This window comes from Carcharodon carcharias, chromosome 20 (assembly GCF_017639515.1).
Source record: "Carcharodon carcharias isolate sCarCar2 chromosome 20, sCarCar2.pri, whole genome shotgun sequence".
Classification (NCBI taxonomy): Eukaryota; Metazoa; Chordata; class Chondrichthyes; order Lamniformes; family Lamnidae; genus Carcharodon; species Carcharodon carcharias.
Window position 1 is genome coordinate 21790116 of NC_054486.1, and position 19910 is coordinate 21810025.

Below are 19910 nucleotides of genomic sequence, written 5' to 3' on the forward strand. Positions count from 1 at the left end.
GTTGGTACCAATGCCAGGCACTTCCAAGTGCTACTCATTTGGAAAGACTCCTGGCCACCAACAATACTCACAGCCAGCTCTGTTCATTAGCAATTCTGTTTGACTTCAATTGTTGTGCTCAATGTAGCCGCAGGCTGCCTCTGACCCACATGATGACAAGGAGGTGGCCGACATGGGCATATGTGTGGTTCCTGGTTCAAAGGAATTTGCTTTCCCTCTGGCCAGAATCCCGATGTGGACATGAGTACAGACCTGCTGTCACTGGAAGCCGTGGCTGCAAAGGGAGGCCTTGTGGAACCAGAAGGTGGAAGGCAGGCATGTCTTCACTTCGCGATCCCATTCATATTAGATTTATACTCGAGATGAGCTGCTCCAAATTTACTTTAGGCTTTAAGTTGGTGGTGGCCGGGGTGAGGGGTAGTGGTGGGGAAGTGAGGAAATACTTTACAGAAGAATGAAAGGCTTGCATTTATGTCATGCCTTTCACAACCTCTGGATGCCCTGAAGCTACCTACAGCTGATTAAGTATTTATAAAAAAAATATAGTCACTGTCGTCATGTACAATACATGACAGCCCATTTACGCACAGCAAGATCCCACAGATAAGTAGCGTGACAATGACCAGATAATCTGTGCGTTAGCATTATTGGTTGAAGGTTAAACGTTGATGGGGTCACAACGGGGAGAACTCCCCACTGCTCTTCTTTGAAATAGTGTTGCCGGATCTTTCACCATCGCCCCGAGAGGACAAATGGGGCCTCAGTTTAACACCTCATCCAAAAGGTGACACCTTCTGACAGTGTAGCATTCCATCAGTACCTCACTGCAGGTGTTGGTCTAGACTTGATGGCAAAGTGTCCGGATTGGGACTTGAACCCTTGCCATTCTGTCTCAAGGCAAGTGCCACCCACTGAGCCACAGCTGGTGGTTCATTCATGGCGTTATAAGGGAAAAGCTGCTGTGTATGGCACCCACACAAACGTTTGAAACTCATTTAGGGTAATTCTAACTTTGGGCGACAGCACAAAAGGGCAGGTGGAATCAGCTGCCCATTGCCCAACAATCCCATGTCTAGTTTATATTGAAGTCGACAGGAGAGATGTAATACAGACAAGTGACCTGATAAAGCCCCCGTTGCACTTAGCGTTGCCACATGACCTCCTGTCTCGCAGTGCCCCATGCTCCCACTATTGGTTGACCAACATGCCAATACTTGCGGTGCCCATGCCCTTCCCAACACCCAACTGAAACGCAGACAGACTCTTCATCATTCCACTGGATGATTCTCAATTTCAGTCAAACAGCCCTCCTTCCCATCTCCAATATGATTTTTATGACTAAAATATTTTTTTAAAAAACACATATCTTTTGAAATGTCCAGATGATTTTCTTTTTCAGCAGCATCTTGAAGCCCTTTTATTGTTTGTCAGCTGCGGCTCAGTGGGTAGCTCTCTCGTCTCTGAGCCAGACAACACTGGGGTTCAAATTCCACTCCAGGGTGAGAGTGCAAAAGTCAAGGCTGACCATCCGGGGGAGCACTGCATTGTTGGAGGTGTCGTCTTTCAGCTGGGATGTTGAAACTGAGGCCCTGTCTGCTTTCTCAGATGGGTGTAAAAGATCCCATGGCGCTATTTTGAAGAGGAGCAGGGGAGTTCTCCCTGGTGTGCTGGCCAATAATTATCCCTCAATAAACATCACAAAAACAGATGATCTCATCATTATCACATCGCTGTTCAGGGGAGGGCTTGCCATGTACAAATTAGCTACCGCGTTCCCTACATTGCAACAGTGACTACACTTTAAAAGTAAAGCTTTTTGGGGACATCCGGTCATGAAAGGTGCTAGATAAATGCAGGTCTTTTTATCCCTCTGGATGTTCCAGGACAATCCTGGAGGGTTGGAAAGCTCAGGGCGGAATCATCCCAGGTTTGCGGAAAGTGCCGTAGTGGGTGGGAAAGAAGTTATTTTACCCGCCGGCCGCAATGGCGGGTTTTCGTGCCGTATCATCCCATTCCTTCCTCATTAATTGTGCAGCCACAATTGTCTCACTGGCGGGTGGCCTCCAATTTGCCTGCCACGCCGTTACCTCACCACTTCCTCACACAGGGCACCAGTTTAAAGTGCAGCCGCGCGCACACTTCTCAATGCTTGCAGCTCAGGAGGGCATTGTTGAAGACATGGGCCCCAAAAGCCATGAAGAGTGCAGCCCCCCCCGATTCAGTGATGCCTCCCTGGGATGCCGTGGAGGCCCACCGCAATGCCCTCTATACCCGCTCTGGCCGCAGGAGGCCCATCAGTCTCACCACTCTGGCTTGGGAGGCGGTGGCAGTGGTGGTCAGTGCCAATGCTGCACACAAGAGGTCAGCCACCCAGTGCAGAAAACAGATAAATGATCTCATCCGTGCCGCCAGGGTAAGGCAACCATTTCATCACTCTACTCACACACTCAAAAGGCCATAACACATTCACTGGCATCTCACTCACCACCAGCTCAAAGGACATCACCACTCACTCTCACACACACGCCTTCACATCTCCATCTGGCCTCATCTCCTCTGGAGACTGCCTCCTCATTTCTCACCCTCTTGGGGCAACTTGCACAGATCAACCTGTGTCCCCGTACACACACCTGGGTTACCCTCCTTCCTCAGTACAGCCCTCACCCTGCAGCCTCTTCCCTTGCCTGAGGCCATTTCTCCCCCTTCCCCATGCAAGCCCTAGCCCTGCAGCCATTGAAAAGCCACCCCCACCTTACGGCTAGTCTGGTAGGTAGAGCCCCCCTAAAAGTGATGTAGTGCTGCCTGCGAAGCCTGGCGCTGATGACCGTGTAGGTGGGTAAACAAACTTTGAAGTCCCGAGCGAAGTGCAGCCCACCAGGTCCAGTGTGGGGGGTGATTCCGGCGAGCAGGGCTTATAATGAGATGCTAAAGTATTGAAATTAGGTTCCCCACATGCATGGGAAACACGGCCCACCATTGAAAGATGGAGCAAAAAAATCGCAAACTGGTCTCACAACGGCTTGAAATCAATTTTTGGCTGTCTTGCCATGTTGTCCACTCGTACATGATGCCAACGGGGCTGTAAAAAAAACTACTGCCCTAGGTCAAAATGATTCCTGTTCTAGCTTGCTGCTGAATACGTATAATTACTCCGGGCATCAGCAGCTCACCTGTATAAATATAGGGCCTTGAAGGGATAGTCAGCGAATGTTCCCCTTTACACTAACATATCCAATGCCCTTTTGAAAGTCCCAATTGGATCAGCTTTCGCCACATTTTCGGACAGTGTATCCCAGATTACAACTCTCTGTGTAAAATAAAATCTCCTCTGTTGGTTCTTTTGCCAGTATTGGCCCCTGTTAGCACCTCACTTCCGAATAGGATTTAGGATATTTGAATTGTCTACAGTATTCAAGGAAGCCTAGTTACAGGTAGTTTCTATTGAGCCTGACGCATGCACTTTATAAAAAAAATGCTCTGATTTGATCAGGCCATTAATTTTGCTGAAGGCTGGTTGCCATTGCTTTGATCCTGCTTTCCAGGATCCCAAGGGATGTTTTTAGCACTGGAGCTTTTTGGGCAGGCTTCCTTACGTAAATAAGCTTTCTAGGAATAGTCTCCTGGAATCTATGTGTGTTGCTGTCTGCTTGATCGTTCAGTGAAGGTGTTGTTGTTTTGTGTCTGTTTGGGAGCCTTCGGTGTTCAGGGAGCCGGCTATCGTTTCCTGTTTTTCCCTCATGAACAATGGTGGGAAAGGCTTCCCTTTGCGACTAGGCCTCAGAGTCCCCACTTTCTCTGGAACAAAGAGGAAAAGGACCTGCATTGTCTATAGATTAGTGACCTTATTTTTTTTTCTCTTTTTAAAAAAAGTACTTCCCGCTCATAAAATGTATGATGCTAGAGACTGTGTCATTGAACACTGCAAACACAAACCCACACTGACACTCTACGTGAGGGTTGCCAGTTCCGTCCAGGGTTGTCCTGGAGTCTCCAGAAATCGAAGGATAATTTCCAGGATCCCATTGTGAGCAAACCCAAGAAGAAAATATCAAAAAGGCAGTAAAAGAAATTGTTTGATTGAAACTTTTCTTTGAAACTTTTTGATTATTATTTATAGGGAAAAAAAGCTGCTTTATAGCCAATCAGGTAAGGAATTGGCATGGAAAGGCGGGGCACCATAGGGATTGATGAATCAGGCAACCAATGGCAGGATTACAGGGCATAGCATTGGCAGCATCAGGTCATGTGATGAAACTTGCAGCAATATGTCCAACCATAGTTGTCAACCCCAATTCTGAGTCATAACAATTGTTGATTGATTCCTCTTCTACCTCAATTCACTCTTTATCATGTAGTCACATTCCACACTTTTCACTCTTGTTCCCATTCATTTTCCCTCCTCTGCTCACCACAACCCAACTTGAATACAGTTTGACTTTTGGGTGCCCTTTCAGATGCCATTTTGAGGCATTCGGGCCTGAGGAATGTTGACAAGCAGGCTCAACGGCAGAAGTACAATGGTAGGCACTGGGAGGGGCGGAGATGAGCAAGCCCAGGTCAGCAGAAGGTCCCCTGTGGTATCCCTGGAGCCAGGAGCAAGAACATTCTTGATTTCACTACTAAAAGCTAGCTCTAATTTTAAAGTTTTACCTCCTTGTTCTGGACTCCCTCACCTGAGGAAATAACTCCTCTCTATCTACCCATCGGCTCTATTGATCATCTTAAGCACCGCAATTAGATCACCCCTTAATCTTCTATACTCAAGGAATACAACCCGAGTCTACATAACATGAAATCATATTTGAGCCATTAAAATCCCAGAAACATTCTGGTGAATCTGTATTGCACCCTCTCCAAGACCTATGTATCCAAAACTGAATGGAGTACTCCAGATGGGGATCTGACCAAGGCTCTGTTTCTACAGCTTATTTATTTAAGTTTTAATGGAACATGTTCAAGGGATTGTAACCCTTGGCGACCTCTTGCAATAGCATGCAATTGGGGAGAATGTTGATTCATTTCATCTCTTTTGGCTGGCACTGAATATGCAACTCCTACTTGCAGGGAGGTGCCAACAAGGATCTTAAGCCCTCTAACTAAATTTTGGATGGTGTGTTGCAGGCAGCAGCAGTGCTAACTCCTAAGTCAGTTTAGTTGAGTTTGATGAGAGAGGCTTCCTAAGGGAAATAGGTTTCGAGTAACTAAAGGAAAGCCAAGACGCTTCTTCAGTTACATGAGCGATGAATTAATAGCATAAAAAGAAATATTTCTTTCCAAAAAAACAGTTCATCATTCATTTCCAACCCTCCCTGCACCCCTGCAGAGTGTTCTGTATATTCAGCAAGTTTATTAATCAAAGATTACTTTAAATCATTACGAGGCACTTCAGTCCGATGGGGTTGGACAGAGTCCAATGCAGCAGGTGAAAGCAATGAATCATTGGTGGTTTCGAGAGAAGTTCTTGCCAAGTAAAGATGGGGAGCAGCTGGCTTCTCTGGAACATTGTAGCTGTTGCTAAACACTCTGTTTAAAGTGCCCTACTTTTTAATGGGATTTATATTGGACATCCAAAAGTGAATCAATCTAAGTGAGGGCACCAGTTGGTTTATATGTAGGATAATGGATAACCAGGAGTGAGTTACAGGCTGGAATCTAATCAAGGTATACGGACCATTTATGTTTGAATTAATGTATATTCGGGAGTGAGTTACAGGCTAGAATCTAATTGAAGAGTTTGGATGAGTTATGTATCGAATAATGTTTAACCGGGAGTGAGTTACAGGCTGGTATCTATTCCAGGAGTTCAGGTGGTTTATATATAGAATAATGGATATCTGGGAATGAGTGACAGGCTGGAATCTAATTGAGGGGTCAAATGCTTTATGTATAGAGTTATGGATACCTGACAATGAGTTTCAGACAAGAATATCCAATCGAGGATTTCATGTGCTTTATATGCAGAATAATGTAATGCTGAGAGCAAGTTGCAGATTGGAATTTAATCAAAGTGTTGAGATGGTTTATAAATAGAATAACTGGGAGGGACTGAGAGTGGGTCAAAAGCAGCACTCTTCATTGAGCTGGTCAAGTCCTAAAGGGAATTGCTGACAAACTGGAAGAACTAACATGAGAGAAAAATCTATGCAATAAAGTCATGATGCATCTGTCCATGACAGAATTGATAGGAATGAGTGCACAGCCCTAGTGGAGATGAAGTCCTATCTCCACACTTGGGCTTCTTCCATCATGTTGTGTGGCACTACCACCATACTAAATGGAATGAAGTCAGAAGAGATCGAGCAGCTCAAAACTGGGATGGCAAGAAGTGCTGTTGGTTATTAGCAGCAGCAGCAGGGTTGTATTCCACTGCAATCTGTAACCTCATGGCCTGGCCTATCCCTCACTCTACCAGTGCCATCAAGCCAGGGGTAAACCCTAGTTCAATAAGGAGTGCAGGAGAGCGTGCAATGGGGAGCACCAGGCATACCTAAAAATAAGGTACCAATCTGGTGAACCTACAACACCGGACTACATGCATGTTAAACAGAAAAAGCAACATGCGATAGAGAGCTAAGTGACCTCACAACCAATGGATGAGATCAAAGTTCTGCAGTTTGCCATGAATGGTGGTGGACAAGTGAGCAACTAGCTGGAGGAGGAGGAGACTCCACAAATGTAGCGGGGGCCATGAGGAAGAACTTTTTTATGCAGAGGGTATTGGGTGTCTGGAATTCGCTGCCCAAGTTGGTGGTAGAGGCAGAAACTCCAAACTCTTTTAAAAAGTACCTGGATCTGCACCTTAAATGCTAGAAACTGCAGAGCTATGGGCCGCGTGCTGGAAGGTGGGATTAGAAAGGGCACCTGGGTGTCCTCGGGCTGGCATGGACAAGATAGGCTGAATGGCCTCCTTCTGTGTTGATACTTTTTTATGGTTCTAAATATCCCCATCCTCAAAGATGAAGGAGCCCAGCACATCAGTGCAAAAGATAAGACTGAGCTGTTTACAATTCAATTCACTTTATGTGATATTCAGAAATGGCTGAAGGCAAAAGTCTAAGGGCTCTGACAACATCCCGGCTACAGCGCTGTAGACTTGTGCTCCAGAACTAACCACATCTCTAGCCAAGCTGTTCCAATATAACTACAGCACTGGCATCTACCTGACAAATTTGAAAATTTCCCAGATAGGTCCTGTCTGAAAATGCAGAACAAATCCAATCCAGCCAATTAACGCTCTATCAGCCCATTCCCAATCATCAGCAAAGTGATGGAAGGTGTTGTCGACAGTGCTATCAAATCATGCTCAGTTTGGGTTCCGCCAAGGAACCCATCTCCAGAACTCATTACGGCCTTGGTCCAAACATGGTCAAAATAGTGGAATTCCAGAGGTAAAGTAAGAGTGACAGCCCTTGATATCAAAGCAGCCTTTGACAAGTAAAAATGAAGAAAATGGAAATCAAGAGAAAAATTCTATAATGAAATTGAAGCCAAAGTGACTCAAGGGGCAAAGTCTCCACTCAGTATTTAGCACAAAGGAAGCTGGTAGTGGTGGTTGGAGACCAATCATCTCAGCCCCAGGACACTGCTGGCAAAGATCCTCAGGATAGTGTCCTAGGCCCAACCATCTTCAGCTGCTTTGTCAATGTCCTTCCCTCCATCATAAAGCAGGAAGTGGGGATGCTCGCTATGATTCCACAGTCTTCTGTTCCATTCATAACTCCTCACATAATAAAGCAGTCAGTGCCCACATGCAGAAAGATCTTGGCAACATTCAGGCTTGGGCTGATGAGTGGCAAGTAATATTCACACTACACATGTGCTAGGCTACGACCATCTCCAAAAAGAGTGAGCCTAACCATCTCCACTTGAATTCAAGAGGATGACCATCATCAAATCCCCAATTATTAACATCCTGGGGGTCATCATTGGCAAGATACCTAGCTGGACCAACTACAGAAATACTGTGGCTACAAGACCAGGCCAAAGGCTAGGCACCTGGTGGTGTGTGATTCACCTCTTGACTCCCTAAAACCTGTCCACCATCCTGAGTCAGGATTGCGATGGAATACTCTCCACTTGCCTGGATGAGTGTAACTCTAATAACACCTGAGAAACTCAACAGGACAAAGTAGTTAGTTTGATTGGCACCTATCCACCACCTTAAACCCCTTCAACCACGATGCACACTGACTGTAATGTGTACGATCTACAAGATGTACTGCAAGGAACTCTCCAAGGCTTCTTTGCACCTCCTCAGACCGCAACATTCACTGCTTAGAAGGATACGGGCAGCAGGTGCAAGGGAGTACTGCCACCTGAAAGTTCCCCTTAAAAAATACCTCACTTAGTCTGACTTGGAAACCTATCACCATTCCTTTGTTGTTGCTGGGTCAAAATCCTGGAAATTTCTACTTAACAAGAATGTTGGAGTAACTTCACCACATGGATTCCAGCAGTTCAACAAAGCAGCTCATCACCACCCTGTCAAGGGCAATTAAGGATGGGCAATAAATACTGGCCTTGGCAGCAATGCCCACATCCCATGAACAAAGGAAAAATAGTGAGCTATAGGCTAGGATCTAACTGAGGGGTTTAGGTGAGTTATATATAAAATAGTGGATACCTGGGAGTGAGTTCCAGGCTCAAATCTAGTTGAATATCAGATGCAGGTATGTAGGCTCTAGTCTTACTTCATCTTATGTTTGCCTACTGTTAGTTGCTCATTCACATAAGTGACTAGATCCAAGCAACGAGCCACACACCATTAGTTTGATGTGGCCATGTAGCCTCCAACCACCTCAGGTTTCAGGATAGCCCTCAGCCCCAAGGGTACCTTTGAATGGTCACCTCCCTGTCAGATGAGCAGTTGCTTCCTTAGTGTCACATTTAATGCTCCTTTGTCTTAAGCTGTTGGCTTCCACACGCTCCGTTCCCCAACCACTCAGCCCACTCCTCTCCTTGGCCACTCTCTCAAGCAAAACCAGACTGCAGTCTTGGCATCCCTTTTGATCCTAAGCTGATGTATCCATGCACCCCTATCGTAATGCATCGGCCAAATGGTCACCTGGACCAAATACACTGCATCCATCTAATAAATACCTCACCTACACTCACAGATCTGTTTTTCAGCCCTTGTAAGCGAAGAGGGCACAAATCTCAAAGGAAAGAAAAATGATTAGATTTGGACCATCACAAATTCTGTCGCTAACAGATGCAGAGGAGGAGGCCATGGAGGTAAGTGGCTCATTTGCATACCTGTCAATGGGAGGTGGAAAGACTGGGAGCTCAGAGATAGCTGGTAACAGAATTACAACTTTTTCTGACATATATGCTGACTGTATTTCATCGCTTACAGAACTTTGAGGAGACTGAGCATGGCAATTGTCAAGATTGTGACTTTGCCACGACCAAACCTTATCCACGTGCCTTCACGCATACAGCAAGTGTTGCAAGAAGGACAATTCCTCACACGACCTCATTCCTTCTGAGGGTGCACTGTCACAGGAGATACAGCCAAACACCAGTGGACAGTTGGTTGGGTTTTCACTTGGTGGTTCACCATTCATGAGTGAGTACGAGTAGATGGTTGTGGCAGGGAACAGCTGCGGAGAGTCCATGTTGAGGGGTAACCAGTTCTCTCCAAGCTTTGCTCCAAGAACAGATACTGATGAGGAGGAGAATTGTACAGCATCACTAATCTTCACCAAACTGCTCTCCAGCAGCATGGTAGAATAGATGTGGCCAGGTGGAGGGATGATTACAAAGGGGGACATGGAAGCGCTCCTGCTTCTCACCTGTTGGTCCATCACCCCTCTCTAAAGCCAGGACTCAACATGCTACCTTTCTCCTGATGGCTGAAGCTGCCCCTGCACAGGTACAGTTGGTACAGTCCTTGGCACAGCCCTCAGGGTCTCCCAAGCCCCAGGGTCATAGGCCAAAAGTATCTTAGCAGTCAGTGCAGGATCTGATCAGCTTGATTCTATCTCTGTTCAATTCTCTATTCAAATCATTGGAAAATTGTCTCCTTATTACGATCCTGCCACTGCCATCAAGTAGCTTACTCACACTTAGCCAGATGTGCACCCATTACACCTGGAAGTGGCCATTTTGGAGACAGGTTTCTGGGGTGTTTGATATTTTTAGAATTTTTTCTTCCCCCCCGCACTCCCCCCGCCCCCCCCGCTTCCCCTTAAGGCCCAACCCACCCATCATTTGGGGTTGAAACTTCTCTCACTGCCAACTTCAGAAAGTAGAGTCTATGGCACACATCTTGTTGGCTCAATCAACCAATGATTCAATAAATCGGCCAGTGTTTAACTGGGTAGGAAATCAGGCCTCTGTGCCGCTCATCAGATGCTGAATGCACAGCTCACTTCACCAGTTGGACTTTGTGATCTGGGCTCTTGGTCAACCAGTCAGACCTTAAATGATCCGGAACGACTTCCAGCAGACCGCCCCCATCTTAAATCATTACCTTCCCTCCCTCTAACCACAATTTCAAATGCATTTCTCTTGTCAGTTCTGTGGAACTATGGCCCCAAGTTTTCCATCACAGTGAAATGGATGCCTACACATTCCTGGGCACAAAGTCAAAAGCAGTAAGAATCATTTTTTCTGTATATTAATCTGCACTGTACTTCAGAACAACCAGAGAAAATACAAAGCTGTAAAAAAAAATGCAAACCAATCTTCCCATCCTATCTGTGATGGTTTGCTAACAGCCCAAATGTCCTTAAGAATCTGTCTCCACTGTCCCCTTATGTAAAATTCAGAATAAGGTTAAATGTAATAAAATTATTTTATGCAGGATTATAGGTAGAAGCAATTGGACCCCACTCACTAACCTCAAGTTCATTTCAGGGTCAGCTTGTCAGGTGAAACATTAAACTGAGGACCACTTGACCAAAAAGGAAGTTATATTTTATAGAGCACCTTCCCTAGAAATATGGCAATTGAGAGACCAAAGACCAAGGTCTTTGCCTTGCAGTATTCTGGTAGTTGCATGAGACAGCGATAATTGAGCAGTAACCTCTACCCATTAATCTCCTTCAGGTCAAGATGACAAGGAAAATCTCTGTGTCCGAGACACCTGTTCCTCCCAAGCCCGCTACATTTACGTCATGTCTCAAATTACACAGACTGTATCCCAAATGGCTCTTTCTTGAAAAAATTCTGTCTAATTTGCATTGGAATGAATCAATGCCCACTGCTTCGACAGTCTCCCAAGAGAGCCCGTCCAAAGATTGCATTTTCACTTCCAGAAATATTGGGCTGGATTTTAACGTGCCAATGATCTGCCACAGACCCAAAATGAGTGCAAATTGGGGTCAAGCAAGGCTGTGTCATCGCACGGACACTCTATCTTCCTCGCCGCAACACTCCATTCCTCCTCCCCTCCTCCATCCCCTTCACCCCCTCCCCTCCTCCTCCCCATCTCCTTCCCCTCCTCCTTCCCCATCTTGCTTCCTCCTTCCCCTCCACCCCCTCATTCTTCCCCTCCTCCTTCCCCATCTCGCTTCCTCCTTCCCCTCCACCCCCTCATTCTTCTCCTCCTCCACCCCTCCTCGCCCTCTCCTCCCCCCTTCCTGAGCATCTGAGCATCCCACCCACCCGGCGCATCAAACACTACCTGCCCCACCTGTGGCAGAGCGTGCGGATCCAGCATCGGACTTTTTAGTCACCTCAGGACCCACAGCCCCGGAGTGAAAAACAGTCCCGAGGGGACTGCCTAAGAAGAAGAAGTAGAAGAAGATTCCCTAAAAATGGGAGGAGGAAGCTTGCTGGATAAACCAAGAAGAGGTGGTTGGGGGTGGCAGAAGAGGTTAGCAGCAGGAGCAAAGCGCCACGGTCCTGAATCAAATGCAGGAAGCAGTTTAATGTCCTAATCAGGCTGGAAAAGTGAGGGAAGTGGCACATTCACCTACATCCTGATGTGTGCATCACCACAGCCCCCCTCAATCTGCCTACTCAACTCTACTCCAGCACCTCATCCCTCATACCCGATTACTGTTCAGGCACACCCATCCCGCTCTGTCTAAACATTTCCTCACATTGTCCATCACCCTCACCCTTACCCATGCAACGCAACGTCACAGTCACCGTCAGCAAATGCTCTCCATCCATTGGGTAAGTGCATGCATTTCTCCCACTCACAGGTCTCTTCCCCATTGCAGGAGAAGAAGAGAACACAGAACACGAGGGAGAGAGAAAGCGTCGGAGGTGGCCTTCAAGCCATCACGCAACTTACAAATGCAGGGAGAGTAGGAGGCGCTAGAGATCTGTGAAGACCCAGCATGGGTGAGATGGTGCAGTGGTAATGCCACTATACGTGTAATCCCAAGGCCCAGGCTAATGCTCTGGGGACATGGGTTCAAATCTCACCATGGTAGCTGGTGGAATTTAAATTCAATTAATTATTTTTTAAAAATCTGAAATTGAAAGTTAGTAACAGTAACCATGAAATTATCATTGATCATCATAAAAACCCATCTGGTTCACTGCTTCCCCTTTAAGGGAAGGAAATCTGCCATTCTTACCTGGTCTGATCTACATATAACTCCAGACCCACAGCAATGTGGCTGGCTCTCGGGGGCAATTAGGGGTGAGCAACAAACGCTGACCTTACCCGTGATATTCATATCCCAAGAACAAATAAAAAAAATGTCCGGTCATTGGAGATAGAAGCCTCCCAGTTACCCGGTGACAGGTGAATTAAATATTAGTCAGAGTAGCAAATAACACTTAATCATGTTGACTTATAAAACTATTACATCCTCAAAGGAGTCCAGTAAACACAATTGGCAACATCTCCCTTTCATGAACCCATGTTTTACTGGTTTTATTTCTGTCCAGATGCTCCATGATCATATTTTTAATAAGGGTTTCCCTAACTTTATCCATTCGCTGGTCTGTCATTTCCTGGGTCACTTTTGTGACCTTAAGGAACAATAGGGGTGATATCTGCCTTTCTCCGGTTCCCAGGCACATCTCCAGTATTCACTGATTACAGAAAAATTTGTGAAAGAGTTCCTGCAATTTTCTGGTGGGTCCTTGGTTGTACCTTATCCACTCTCTGAGATTTATTTACCTTAAATTTGCACAGCTGCTCAGCAACCTTGCTGGTAGTAATGTGAAGTGTTACAACTTACCTCTGCAAAGCCCTACTCCCTTTCCAGATCAGATAAGCTTACTGTCTCCTCCTGATAAAGATGGAGACAGAAATCTTCTATGTTTGCAACATATGTAGCATGAATGTCATTCCCTCACCTGATCCAACTTTCAAAAGCCCTATTCCAACCCTCATTTCTCATTTTCTCTTAATAAAACTAAAAAACTTTTTATTAATACTTTTCAATTTTCTTGCCACATTCAATTAAAACATTTTCTTTGCCATTTTGAAGCCTTTTTTTAACACTTTGAGCACACCTTTTGGGACTGAGCCGCATCTTTATCCAATGCCATGTTCTTTCATGGCCTTAAAAGCTTTTTACCCCCTTCTTTATGAGTTACTTGGTGGCAGGGGCGGATTTACAATGAAACACACCGTGCCATGGCACGAGGTCTCCAAATGACAGGGGTGGGGTGCCCCAAACTGATGGTGAGTGCTGAACTGTTGGAAGCGCCGTCTTTCAGCTGAGCCATTAAGCTGTCTGCTCGGCTGTATACAAAAAACCTCCTGGCAGTTTCTGCAACCCCCCTCCTCACCCTCTCAAGACACTGAAACAAACCATCATGGGAAGACGAGGTGGAACTCGGGCACAAGTCCACCAAGTCTTTGCAAGGGCATGACGAGATAACAGCCAAACTCGCCGCCCAAGAGTCTCAGAACCACCAGCTGGGGTGAAAGCTGAGCCATCAGCTTGAAGAGCTGGCGGAGAACAACAAAAGCCTACAGGAAGCTGAGGAGGAACTTCAGGAATGTGAACTCCAGCCTCATGGCTGAGGTGGAAAACCTGCGGAAGCGGGTACTGGAGATGGAGGGTAAGGACGGAGGAGATAACCAAGGAGGAAGATCAGGGCAGAGAACTGAAGAAAAGATTGAACGAGGAAGAACTGCAGAGTAGGAACTTGAAACTGGAGGTGGGAAAACTACAGAAAAGAATGGTTGATCTAGAAAAACTGGAAGACGTTTTTAACAAAAGCAAATCGGAATGTTCACAACTGCATGTTAGTTTGGATAAAGAGAAGAATCTGACCAAAGGCCTGGTCAGTGAGTTGGAATGAGTGAAAGGCCGAGTGAAAGAACTTGAATTGTCAGAAGCTGGACTGGAAAGACAACTTGCCCAAGTTGAAGTCTTTTACCGTGATATGGAAAACAGAAAATGCTGGAAAAACACAGCAGGTCTAGCAGCATCTGTGGAGACAGACACACAGAGTTAACATTGACTCTTCTACTATGATGTTGGTGGACAAAAGGAGAGGCGTGGCGGACAAGTGAAACCAGGAAGAGCAATAGGTTATTGACCTTAATAACAAGCTGAAGGAGGAACAAAGTGAGACAACACAGGTAACAGATACAAGCAAATAAGGAGCTGCTGAAATTGAAATCAGAGATGGAGAAGAAAATATCCATCCTTCTCAATGAAAGGGATGAACTGAAGGTGGAACTCAAAGACAAACAGCTAAAGTCAAATGACCCGAACTTTAGATTTGGCTTGTTGAAGAAGGGGCTTAACTGTGTAAAAGAAGCGGAAAGTGATGCACCCTGAAATAAAGCCAAGAAAGAACTGGAGAAACATTCGGGAGACACTTGGCTGGATGATAACAAAATTAAAGAGCTCACACTGGAAACAGAGTGATTGAAGTCTTGATTGAAGTAGTAGGAGGTAGTTGAAGGTGACCTGATGAAGACTGAGGACGAATACAACCAGCTTGAGCGGAAGTTCAGGAGTGAACGAGACAAAGCAAAGCTCCTGAGCCAACAGCTGGAAGAAATAAGAAAGCAGTTGAGCAAAGGCAAGGTAGTGGGGAAAAGCAAAACCCTGGACCAGGAGGCTGAGGCTTGGAATCGTTTCTCAGTTGAAGAGGCCAAACTCGAGAGCTGGTGGCCGACATCCAGGAACTGAAGGAGAAAATTCATGAACAAGGAAGACCAGCTTTCCCAGCCGCAGCCCAGTTATTTGGTTCGCTGGAAACATTTCCAACAAGGGGAGAACAAAAACAAAGACATGGGCCAAGAGCTTGTGAGTTTGGCAAAGGAGCACAGCTGTCTAAACGGTATAGTGGGGCACTCAGGCCAAGTGTGAATGTTGAAGAATGATAGATCTCCCAGTGATATCCACAGACCAACTGTCCAACCAATGGCATGGGAGAGGAAGACAATCCTGTTGTATTTATGTGAAAATCCATACAAGAAGAAAACCATCTGATGAACAATCACTGGAAAGGAGGGCTTAAGAAGCCCCTGGAGCGACCCTCGGTGTAGGAGTGGTATCCACCAGCTGTGAATGAGTTAAATCTCAGGAGATCCTGGATCCCCTGGCTGAAGTAGAAGGAAAACAGACAATGTTTTGGGCCTGAGAAACCTGCCCAAGCGAATGGTCATCCTGACCGAACCAGGGAGCTGATCCTGTCATAGAAACAGGCACAGCCATTGCATATTCGGGTCACTCATGACCACGGGAATATCATGGCCACTTTCAAAATCACCGGTCCGTCTGCCGAGGACTTCTTCTCCAGACCTGATTTGTGAGCTTGGTGCAGCTGGGGCATGGGGGTGAGGGTGAGGGGAGGGAGAGAGGGAGAGTGGGGGAGGGAAGGAGGATTCACAGTCCCAGTGGGGCATGGGGGTGACCAAAATGAAGCTGAGCCCAAGGCCCTACTAACTGTAAATCCGCTACTGCTTGGTAGCCCATTCAACCAGGCCTGAGTGCCTTTAAGTTTAGTACCTTTATTTTGTATGTGTACACATTGGGTTATTGCATCATCTCCAGGAAATCCATAGTTCCTTCACTCTGCTAGCCATATTCAAACCTTCTAGGTCCAATCTGACAACAATCCTCAAGCACATCAGTTTGGTTCTCTTAAAATTTATTAGCGTTGTGTTTTTTTTAACAACCCCTCCAATCCTTCTAATGTTGAATATGATTACATTATGATTACTGGTGATTAAAGCCTCGCCCACTTTTGTGTTGGAGATTTGATCAGCCCTATTACTCCATCAAATACATGATATTTTCACCCCTTGTTGGCTTGTTTACATACTGAGTCATAAAGCAGCCTTCTATTAACTCTAGACATCCCTTTGTTGTTGCTGTCTTACCAGTATAGGTATTCTTGTCTGAGTTAAGTTGAAATCTTGAAGTTCTATGCAGTTGGTGCATTACCATTTGTCGACTTTATCTAGTCCCACATTTCAGGTCAAGGCGTTTATCCAAGACTGAAGTTCTATAGCATATCCCCACATAGCACTACCAGATGATCTTCTATAAACCTGACACGGTCTCTCCTGTATATCCTTTCAGCTTTGTTTCCCATGGATTGGAATCATTCTTCCATGTTTCTGCAATGCTAATGATGTCCAATTTGTCAACCCTTGCAAGACCCGTCAGATAACTCATACACACACAAAGACTAGTTACAAATGAAAAAAAGCGCGATTTATAAAAATTGGGTCAGCTCAGTTTCTCTATTGTTTGGTGCAGGCCTGTTATGCTTTGAAGTCAAGCTGTTGCGTTGTTTGGAGTGAAGGTCTTGAGGTTATAGAGTTGTCTCTGCAGCTGCGATGGCTTCCACTGTCAAATTGCCAGAGGTTGTTTTAACAGGTGAGCTCAGTAGATGGAATCAGGGTTTACAGGAGGACAAAAGGTTCTTCTCTTCTAATTCTGTACTGTGGCACTTTTGGCTACCTAGTTATTTTACAGCAGACCAGTAGCTGTTTTTAGAAGCCTATCTCTGTCTCTCCCTAGGTTGAAGCTCTTCAAGCTGGTTCTCTGTGTGTTAAGTAGCCCGCTTCCTGTTCTTTTCAATGCTTTTTGCAGGTAAGTCAAAATGGTTGCTATTATCATGTGACCTGTACAAAAATGCCAATCATCTCCCAAATAAGGCATGGACACTTCAAAACAGCCCTTCCCCCACTTGTGGTTCTTAGCTGTAGTCCTAGCCAAGGCATAATTTACATGCATTCAAAGAGGCCTCAACAAAACTTTATTATCTCCTGGGCAAGACCACAGTGAACCTAAATTAAATTAAGGATTAAAAACAAAACAACTGTGGATGCTGGAAATCCAAAACAAAAACAGAATTACCTGGAAAAACTCAGCAGGTCTGGCAGCATCGGCGGAGAAGAAAAGAGTTGACGTTTCGCGTCCTCATGACCCTTCGACAGAACTTGAGTTCGAGTCCAAGAAAGAGTTGAAATATAAGCTGGTTTAAGGTGTGGGAGGGGCGGTGGGGGTGGGGGGGGTGGTGGGGGGTAGGGAGAGAGAGAGAGAGAGAGAGAGAGAGAGAGGGAGAGAAGTGGAGGGGGGTGGTGTGGTTGTAGGCAAAAACTGCTTTTGCCTACAACCACACCACCCCCCTCCACTTCTCTCTCTCTCTCTCTCTCTCTCTCTCCCCCCCCCCCCCCCACCCCCACACCTTAAACCAGCTTATATTTCAACTCTTTCCTGGACTCGAACTCAAGTTCTGTCGAAGGGTCATGAGGACTCGAAACGTCAACTCTTTTCTTCTCCGCCGATGCTGCCAGACCTGCTGAGTTTTTCCAGATAATTCTGTTTTTGTTTTAAATTAAGGATTGTCTTTTGTCCTCTCGGGAGAGGAGACCCAGTTTGAAATCCACAATTCTGTCTGATATCTTAAAGCCATTTTGAAACAGTCTTTAAACTCAGTCCAAAGTTTTTTTAAAAAAGTTAAATTTTAAAATAGTTTTCTAAAAATTTGCAATATCATAACTATGCCCTGTGACAGTAGACTTCTTGCACTAATGCAAGCTCAGCTCCATTCCTGTATTCCATTCCCATTTATTTTGTTATCATTTTTGCTTTGCTTATCTTCCAGCATTGGAATTAGACTTATTAAACTTTTGATTTGTATTTTCACTGGCACAGTTTAAAATTTCCTTCAATCAGTATCTCTATCGCAACCATCAGCACAGCTAGTTTAAACACTCCCCATCGATCTATCCTTCCAGCAACTCCACCCCTTCCCCCACCTTTGGTTTAGATGAAGCCCAAGTGGTCTGTGTGGGAACCCTCATTCCAAAAGGTATCCCAATGTTCCCTACTCTAAAGCCTTAGCCACTGGTCGATTTGTTTGTTAACCCTCTGTCTCTCTTCACTGCTATGTGAGTGTTTCAGAAAATATTTCACCCTAGGTCCTCCCTTTAAGCTCGCAATGCCAGAAATTGAGCGTGAAGGACCTGTGGCCTACTTTATATCTGTGTTATTCATTCCCACCTAGAGAACAATTGGTTCCTATTCAACATCAGATTCTTCATCTCTTCCACTCCATTTAGCAAACAACAGAATTTGTTGGAAATACTCAGAAGGTCTGGCAGCAAGTGTGGAGGGATAAATGGAGTCCACAGTGCAAGTTGATTTTGTTTTACTTCTCATTTCTTTTGTCTGCTTTGCACAGATTTTCATCTGGAAACCAAATAATTGAATCGCCAAATATCACAACATGTCTGCTATCTTAAAAATTTTCTCTTTTCTCTCCTTCCCTGTTGTATTGTCTTAGTGCATGGCACATCCCCGTCACATTGAAACTCTATATTATTGCTATCCAGAGGAGAGGCACTCTCCTGGAAATTGCCAGGGATGTCTGCTGGTGTCCTACTCTTGACTCTGACATCTGCCCCCACCCCTCCCCTTTCTATCATAGATTCACCCTCCTCCTCTAGGTACTGCGGGTCTTTTTTCCTACTTCAACAACTTAATGACCTTGAGCTATCTGGAAGTGCTGCTGTTGCTTGGTAGGCAATGCCCTTGCTCCTTGAATTAGGAGGTTATAGGTTCAAATCCCACTCCAAATGCTGAGAAATGATGTACCTTTAGAGGTGCTATTTTGGATGAGGCATAAGACCAAAGCTCCATCTGCTCTCTCAGGTGGATGTAAAAGATTCTAAGACACTATTTCAAAGAAGAGCAATGGAGTTCTCCATGGCATCCTGGTCAATATTTATCCCTCATCCAAATTCACTAAAACTGATTACTTGGTAATTTAGCACATTGCTTTTTGTGGGACCTTGCTGTGTACAAATTGGTTGCCTACATCACAACAATGACCACACTTCAAAAAGTGCTTCATTGACTGTAAAGTGCTCTGGAACATTCCGAGCTGGTGCAAGGCGCTATATAAATTCAAGCTCTTTGTTTTTTTCCCCCCTTTGGTTCTTGTTGCGTGCAGCCAATTACTTGTATTTGTCATCACATAGCATCTAGGCCACAGAGAAATGGGATTCTCACACAGACCTCCCAAAGACACAGCTGGCTGAAACCATTTACAAAATGAAGTTGGAGTCACTCCATCTAAAATCATAGAAATATCAGTCTGTGGCACACAGGGATTCCAGAAAATATTTAAACAAATGTTTTTTGTTTCTTCCATGCCACTTTTTCCTCCAATGGAATAAATCTTGCTCTCCCAAGTGACCATTCACCATATGTGAGTTTGGAAAGAAGGGGAAAAAAACCTGCATTTACATAGCACCCTCCACCATCTCAGGGCAACCCAAAGCAGCTCACACTGGGATGGCAGAATTGTCGTATGAGGACAGATTGGGCTGACTAGGCCCGTATTCACTGGAGTTTAGAAGATATATAACTGAAACTGAAACATATAACACTCTGACAGATTTGGACAGACTGGATGCAGGGATGATGTTTCCTGTGGATGGGGGGGGGGGCGGCTAGAACAAGGGGTCACAGTGTCAGGATACGAGGCAGGCCATCTAGCACTGAGATGAGGAA

The 19910-nt window shown here is 45.4% G+C and overlaps 1 pseudogene; it reads left to right on the forward strand.

Moving 5' to 3' along the window:
- Positions 1–240: 240 nt before the first annotated feature.
- On the forward strand, positions 241–15691 carry LOC121292292 (annotated as a pseudogene).
- The last annotated feature ends 4219 nt before the right edge of the window (positions 15692–19910 follow it).